This window comes from Micropterus salmoides, unplaced genomic scaffold (assembly GCF_014851395.1).
Source record: "Micropterus salmoides isolate LMB-PRFRI ecotype aquatic unplaced genomic scaffold, ASM1485139v1 Ms_hic_scaffold_5, whole genome shotgun sequence".
Lineage (NCBI taxonomy): Eukaryota > Metazoa > Chordata > Actinopteri > Centrarchiformes > Centrarchidae > Micropterus > Micropterus salmoides.
This window is the reverse complement of record NW_024044237.1, coordinates 25,995,872-26,004,665: the sequence shown is the minus strand read 5'-3', so window position 1 is coordinate 26,004,665 and position 8,794 is coordinate 25,995,872. Positions and strand designations below refer to the sequence as shown.

General features: G+C 38.0%; 1 long non-coding RNA gene across 1 annotated transcript; it reads left to right on the top strand.

The window, feature by feature from the left end:
- The first annotated feature begins 310 nt into the window (after positions 1-310).
- LOC119889132 lies at positions 311-8,794 on the top strand. The gene is made up of 3 exons (XR_005442013.1): positions 311-770; positions 2,572-2,652; positions 8,429-8,794. It is a non-coding gene; the product is annotated as an uncharacterized LOC119889132 (long non-coding RNA).

Genomic DNA, 8,794 nt, shown 5'->3' with positions numbered 1-8,794 from the left:
AGGGCTGTCTGAAATCATTCATACAACCAGACAAGAATGCATATTTGTGGCTAATCCAGCAAATTAATCCTGACAAATCAAGGTAATTCCTAACTTTAATGTAAAAATATTCTCTCATGATTTTGTCATATTGCAGCCCAACCCTACAAGGAGGCCTTAGTTTGCAGTGAGTGAAAATAATCCCACACACAAGAATACAACAATCCAATAGGCAGTTGTAAAACCATTCAGCCCTTTGATACACTTAAACATGAGTAGCCACTCCCCTGCAAATCCTTATGTAAACAGTATGAAAGCATCATTATGCACCTGTCAGACCATAAAATGAGTTCAGCCACAATTAAAACCAAAGCAAACAATGATGTTTGACATAAGCAGCAGAAGAGCAGAAAGGTTAAGTTAGCAACCAACAACCAGGAGCAAATTTGTAACAATTAGCATAACATCCAGCAGCGTTAGCATGGCAGCCATATTGACAAGCACACAGACAGCTATTATCACAGCTAGCTACTCAGTGGAGACAAGTTACTAACTCACAATACACGTGTTAGCAATGGTAGAAAATGCATACCTGTTTGAAGTGAAGCTCTGATAGTCTCCGGTGCATCTTGTTGTGGTCCAAAGCTCCCACAGAAGGACAGGTAAACTACTTTCAGGTTAAAGTGCCAACGGCTATTAACTGCCGCCGAAAGGAGTCGCTACAGCCCCCATGAGTGCCGCAAAACCAAGTTAGTCACTCCATAAAGTCGTCCAGATGCCGCTGTTTGCAGGTGAACTTGATTATAAAATGCTAAATTAGCTTTAGCAACAGTTGTAGCAGTTGGCAGGGCCATTAAAATACACCTTACTCTAACGGCCAATCACGAACCGCAATGCGTGTGTGTTCACTGGGGTGTGGAGGTCCTGATGTTCCGGTGTGTCCTAACTGGACTGACAGTCGCTATACTGATATTAAATGAGCAAAACAGTATCCATTGGTAACTAAGGACATTTCTAAGTACTGCGCTGAAGTACAAAGTTGAGATACTAGATTATTTACATTTCATGCTTTGTACTTCTGCTTCTCTACATTTTGAAAAGCCAATATTGTGTGTTTACTCCACTATATTTAGCCTATGACAACATAAGTTACTTTGCAGATTCAGATTAATAATACAAAATATAAATAAACTAATAAATTATGGTGTATTATTATATATTGAGCTACCCAGCAGTATATAAACTTGAAATTAGCCCCACCTTTACCAGCTGCAACATTATTGATGCTTACACCTTAACGCATCATTAAGTATAAACTAGTACATCTTCCACCACTACAACACTATGTTTAGGGTATGTGAGATTAAAAATGAATGTGGATTGTCACAAGGTATAGCCTAAGAACAAAATGTTTAGAATTATTATAAATGAAAGTGGCATATGAAATGCCACTTTCATGACAGAGAAATATAATTAGCAAAACATTTTTTAAAAATCAAGTAGATGTTAATTGTTATTTTCCTTGTGTGTCTGCTTCAATTACATGCACAGCATCTTGTTTATGTTGCTGTAGTGATTAGTAATTGTTTTGTTATCAAATTAGTGTTCTAGGTTTTAAACATCTGTGAGTCTTTGTTTTGTAGTGTGTTAAATACTTATTTTGCATGTTTGTTTTTGAGTAACGACCACAGCAGCAACTGTTTTCTAAAAGTTTACCTAAAAGTATTATAACCTGAGGATACTTGAGCCAGAAAAGTTAGTAGACATTTGCGTTCAAGTCAAGTCAATTTTATTTATATAGTCCAATATCGCAAGTCACAAATATTCCTCAAGAGGCTTTACAACCCTCAATTTTCCCCCCAAAAAAACTTTCACTGGGTAAAAAAATGGAATAATCCTCAGGAATAGAAACAGAGGAGGGATCCATCCTCCAGACAGGTGGACAGACATGCCATAGATGCCGTGTGTACAGAATAACATACAAAAATTACAGAATGGACACCACTGTTCCCTAGGTCAAGTATTATTTTACAACAGAACAAACCAAGTAATGTCCTTATTTCAGATTGGTTTCAAGTTTTATAAAATATTTTACCACAAAAATGTGCAGATGCAGCACACAACAATAGAAATACAGGAAACAGGGAAGAAAACACTATAGACAGGTCAATGTATATTGATTATTTGGGTAACATTCCCTGCAGTCTGTGTTTGCATAGGCTGGATAGGAGCTAAACCTCATGCCATGTTCAACCCTTACTGAACAGATGCTGTTACCTCTGTAGTATTATTAAACACAGGGGTTTCTTTTAATATGAAATAAATAAAATAGAGTAAATAAAATAAATATCAGTCTTCAGTACGTTCACCATAGTGCCATATTAAATTTTAAAGGCAGCCATCTTAAAGTGTGTGTTAATTCTTTCGTGCTGTTGTTTTCCCTGTTTTTCAGACAGGAACTAACTGTGTTGTGGCTGCTCTGGGCCCAGCCTTTTTTTCTTACTTATAACCTGTAAATAAATCTTTATAGACAGAATTAAAAACATTCACATTTCATATCATATGTTGATGTGTTCCACATTTTTTCCACAGACATGCATTTTACAGCCCACCACCTTTTACGTAAACATCTGACTCTTGAATTCAACATCTGCTCTGGGTTCAGCCTGACAGGTCAGTTCATGTTTTCAAGCATTTTACATTTTACAAATTTCCAGAGTGCCTTATATCTACACTTACCTCAACCTTTTGGGAACCCATCATTTTTTTGCTGCAGCAGGTACAATACAAACCTCCATCCTGACACATTCAATTATGACAGCATATACTTGCAGGATTCTTATTTTAATGAACACATAACATGCTGGAGTTTGCATGTTCTCCCCATGTCTGCGTGGGTTCTCTCCGGGTGCTCCGGTTTCCCCCCACCGTCCAAAGACGTGCACTAGGTTAATTGGTGACCCTAAATTGTCCTTAGGTGTGAGTGTGAGCGTGAGTGGTTGTTTGATATGTGTGGCCCTGTGATGGATTGGAAACCTGTCCAGGGTGTACCCAGCCTTTCACAATGTCAGCTGGGATTGGCTCCAGCCCCCCGCGATCCTGTACGCAGGATAAGCAGTTGACGATGGATGGATGGACATAACATGCTAAATAAACAAAGCTTGATATGAAATTGAAAATTCACCGCTTTCAGGATCACCAAATGCCCAGATGCAAAAACTGCTATTTGAGTTTCCTTTTTTGTGATTAGGGAGCATTTTAGAATGCACTCAAGTGCATTTTCCAAAACATTTTTCACACCAAATAACCACTAATCCCTCTTTTCATATGCTTGAAAACTTGCTTTTAAATAGAAAAAGCTGACTGATTCAGACCTCATAATAAACCTTGGCCTGACTTTGAGAAGGGGGGGGTGAGGAATAAGTACCAGCGAAAAAATGAGAGAAGATGAAAAATATTTTTTAAAAAGGCACACACACACACACACACACGCAAGCACCACTCACATTCACATACAAACACATCTAAGCATCCACTTCCCTTTTTGAGGTGGAGGTACAGCAAACGGCTGGTTGCAGTGTAGTAAAATATTTCAACTGCAGCTGTGTCAGAAGTTTTTCCACTAATCTCCTGAGTTGGGGATCTTTGAGTGGGAAACTAAATATCTGTGTCTGAGGCCTGTCACACAGCGCTGCATCACAGGATGATCAAAACCCCCTTCGGCAAGCTTTCGCATTGTCTGAGAGAAGGGCCTCTTTTGAGAAACGAGGGATGGTGAGAGAAGGGGTTGGCTGGTAGCGGCTGTGGAGGGAGGGTTTGGAGGAAGAGAAGTAAAGAGAGTTGGAAGCAGGGTTAATCCCACACTGTCATTATCCTCACTTCTTAGCCACAGTCTGCGAGTTTCCCCATAATGAAGGCCATTTTCAAGGATTTGCACCTAGCGTAGACGCCAAATTCTGCTGTAATTACCGATACGGAGAGATTCCTCTTACCTTTAGCCTTTACTGTGGGTTATAAATAGTAATCCCTCATCGTTCTGCACAACTGTAAACCTGCAGAAAATGCAGCATCTACCGCACTACAGCTCCTGACTGATAATGATGTTTACTGTTACAGAAAACCCGCTTCTTCTCCACCTTTAAATGTCAACAAACAAAGAGGCTTAATTATTTCAACTCATTTCATGATCTATTTGTTTAATTGGTAATGATTTGCCTAAGGAGATAAAATAATAATGCAGATACTGTGTAATCCAATAAATAAAGTAAACCTGAGCTCAGACACAGCACGTAAAAGCTTTTATGCCATCTCTGACTTAATTTAAAAACAAGCACAGTGACAGGCGGAGTGAAGGGAAAAAAGCTATGATTATGTTTATTCCAAATGATTGTCAAAGATAATAAACAAAATCTATCATTTTAATAGACAATATTTATGTTGATCATGTCAAGGAAATCTTTCATGTCTGCAGTTACACTTCTTCTGGAAAAGGTGTAAAAAGAAGCTGTCTAGAGTTTACTGCATGTTAGCCGTTTCCTGCAGTCGCCTGCCTGTGTCCATATGGAAGCCCAGATGAGTCAGTGTGAAATACACTTGTTACCCATGTGGCACCACTGTTGCTTTCCCAAGACTAAACCTCACTGTGCACCGGGCATGATGATCGAGCCCGAACTTCCTCCCCCTTCTTCCTTTCGCTTCATCAAGCTGGGGTTTTATTCATTGTGACACACAGAGTGATGCATGAGAGCTTTGAGAATAAGTTGCTCACTTTTTTTTTTGTTACTTCTGTCTGTTGAGACATTATTTGATAAATATGGAAAGATATTTTATCAGATAAATATATTACAGTTAAGTTTTTGTTCTTTGCTTTGCATGCAAATGGTTTGGCAGCTTTCCAGAAACTGATGATCTTAATTACTTTATCCTGCTAACCCACTGATTTCATTCAATAGCTCTGGCTCTTTCTGTGTAGCCACAGTGAACACTAGCAGGTCACTAGGCAACCTTTTATATGCAACAACAAAAATGCATTTTACAGGGAACATTGACACTGAACATGTATGCTATATATTTATTGCCAGTGTATTTTGAAGATGCATTGTACATAATCCAAAAATGTTCAAATTGAACTTTTCCCAGCACTTAATAGACATTGGACTTCTTCAAGGACTGGTACTAGCCTCAGTATTGCAACATGTATGTAAACATATTTAGGAGGATACGGAGTTGCTCTCTATGGCAGCTGGGAGTCACAGAAAGCACAAGAGCAAGAAAGTCTCTCTGTTGTTTCATACCGTGTTTGATAAATGAAGAATTGCTCACAAACTCAGAATACATATTGAAATCTCTGTTATTGCTTCAAGACTTAGATCTAGGGACAGTGTCTTGAGAGTTCAGTTAGGCTGGTCACATACAACGGTATGAATGACAACATGGCTCTCCAAAATCCTGAACCTGATCATCAACTTCTTAAACAGACATTCTAGATATAAAATAAACCAGGACAATGAGCAGCTGTTGTACAAGCTGCAAATGAAGTAAGGCTGGAGGATATTACCTAAAATCAAAATCACGATTAATTGAACATTTTACCTCAATCACAATAAAATCTTTAACAAATTTTTTTTTCGTGGCCTGACATGCACCTCCCCAAAAATGTAACTACACGACCACAAGAACTTTGATTGGTCAGCTTTGTAGCATTGCCTCCAAAGGAAGTGCTTTGTGCTTTGAAGTCAATTTTACTAGCATCCAATCCAGCAGCTGTAACACGGTGGATCAGAATTTTTTTAGCATCACAACCTCCAGAATGTGATCTATTCAGTCGATAACATTTGAAAAGTCTAGAAGAGCCACACGATTATAATTTTACCCCCATTCAAGTTAGCGGAGGGCTAAACCGGAAGTTAGCTGGCTCAGCTGTTAGAAGTTAACACAGTGGACGCTGTAACGCCACAGCCAAATAGGGTTTTGGTGTAATTGCAGAATGGCACAGACACTAACGCACAAGTAAAAATGAGTGGCTACATGCGGCATAGGCTATGGCGTGGACTCAACGCAGAAGTATAAATCAGGCTTCACGGTCCATGTACTTAAACTGCAGACGTAACAGGAGTTGTTTATTATTATAAAGATTAAGGTGGGTAAAGAGTCTGTGTACTTGGCGGCTAACGGATTTTCGTTTTGAAATGAAAAAAGGAAAAACGGCTTGTTTCCCAATTACCATTAGGAAATAGGGAAACAAAAAATGGAAAATCCTTTACTCACCTCCAACTTTCTCTGTAGCACAGATAATCCCTGCTACCCATGTGTGCTAATCCATTCTTTCACCTATATTCTTTGTCTTTATAATTTTTATCTTTATAATAATAAACAACTCCTGTTTCGTCTGTAGTTTTCGCATTTTTTCCTGTCACTTTTCATGTGTGTTTTCTTGACAAAACATGGTCTGGAGTCCAGTCCTTGTTAGTTTGTGTAGGCTACTGTGTGACCTCGTGTGGCCAATCAGTCTTTTAAGGGCAGTGCAATGTGTGCCTTGCCAGTGTGTGGGTGAGCGAATGTGAGAGAATGAGTGGCAGAAAGTAATGCTGAAAACAAGCAAGTTAGTTGTTTCGATTACTTTTCAATTAATCGTCCAGCCCTAATATGAAAGTTAATTCAAAGATTGTCCCAACAGCCAACTTAAATATAACTACAGTATATCATTCCAGAGTAGTAGGGTTGGGTATCGTTTAAAATTTTATGATACCAGTACCAAAACCAGTACCCTTAAAGTGAGACCAATACCAATTGAGTACTTCATTCAATACCTTGCATAAAATGCCGCCTGTTGAACCCATAGTAGTTGATATTGTTATTATGGACAAGGGTATCTATTTTTTTTTCTTGTTTGTTTGATACATGTGTTGAAAGTAAAAAAGTGAAAATTATTGTGCATACAAATAGTATTTTTTTGCTGCAATCTGGTTACAAAAAGTATTGAATGAAGTACTGCTTTGACTGGAGATGTTGCGATTCTTCTTGATACCAGGCTGTTTTGGTCGATACCATAAAGGTACAGAGTAGCCATACCATCCCTACAGAGTAGACAAACAATACAAACATAAATCAACTTTTCATCATAGAGTCCCAACTCAAAGTCTACGTTATAGCATTTTCAGGAGCTTTCAACCGTATCACTGATCTGTTGATATGCAAGCTCAGTAACTGCCCTGATTCCAGCCATAGCACTTTTAGGACTTTTCTTCCATGTTGGCTCAAGCATAAAAGTTCAGCCTTGACCTTGTAAATAGCTGTTTGACAAAACAGTCTCAACTCAAGGGCCACTTATTAGGTTTTGCAGGAGCTTTCAGCAGTATCACGGGTTCATCATCTTTATCAGGTGGTGGTTTCAATCAGTTATCATGGAGACAGCTTACTGTACAAACTTTTTAGTAATTGTAAATAAACTTTATTTTAAAGTGTAAATTAATCAAAAATTTTATTTAATATTTTTCCTATTGAACCTGTCAATCAAATGAGAATAAGGTGCCACTTTCTGTTTTCACTAATTCCTTTCACAATTCGCATTGTTCAACCATGCTTTTTTTCAATCCTTTTTTCAGACCTTGGACACCTCTCCAGTATTGGTGAAACAAGACAATTTTTTCCCCCAGTCACAATTAAAAACAAGTAAAATAAAGTAGCAATCTATTTGAGAAACAACAAAGAGAATAAATACATTTGCAGATGTTTTTTCTTTTCTTTCATGAGTGTCTTACAGCTAGTGACATCAGCTTCATTTTGTTCTATTATAATTTGTGTAATTCCCCGTAATTTTGTATCATCACAATGAATAATTGCAGTAATGTTTCATACAGTAAACCCACTTGAACAAAGTACAGTATTTAATTAAATAGCTGAAGCTATAGAAGGAGCTCGATGACCTGCAGTGTGCCACGGGTGGGTGTTCGGCAGGTGATGATTCACAGTGCATAGAATTAAACTGTGGAATTTGGCGATAGAAAATAACATGCATTGAGTGGAAAAATAACTGTTGAACCTCCTCAATTGAATATATTTTCACTTCACGAGAATTACAAGAAATTCTAATTTCCGACTCAAGAATATTCATATGGAGAATAAAAGTCTAACAACATTACCATTTGTAGCCTGAGGGTGCTTTGTATTGAAAACAAATAAGAAAATGGTTTAATGGGAAGAGTAGGTGAAAAACAATAATATGAAGTGAAAAACAGCAAAATGTTACGCCAGTTCCAGAGCCTGCAGCAATATCAAAACTCTATACCTCTGTGTCCATGAAAAAGATAATCAGTGATACTTCCTAAACAGAAATTTTTGATGCACAAAGTCCTCCATGCATGGCTTTATTTCTGTATAAATAAATACATTTAGCCTAAATATGACAACAGTTCTGTGTTAATTTGAGAAAATGTGTTTTCCTTTGTAGATCCAGAAGCTGTTTCGAGTATCTTCTGCAAAACATCTGCCTGTAGGTAAAACATGCACAAAATACACGTTTTCAGGTTTTATTGTGTTTTCACCAGATTGGTATCAGAGCCATGACACACACAGAGCACCCATATCATATATTTACCCATAACAGTCTGTGTACCCATTTGGAATCTGTTAAGCCTGCCAGAGCCAGATAAAAACCTGTTTTAATGCCATACACGGCTAAGAAGGTGTTCTCAAGCATGCTGATCATGTACCAACACTGCAAGATCTGTCTGACTTACATCAGAAGTGAATTTCACTTGTTTGGGTGCAGCACTTAATTTGTCTGTAACGTCATTAAACCTGTTTACAAGGCAAA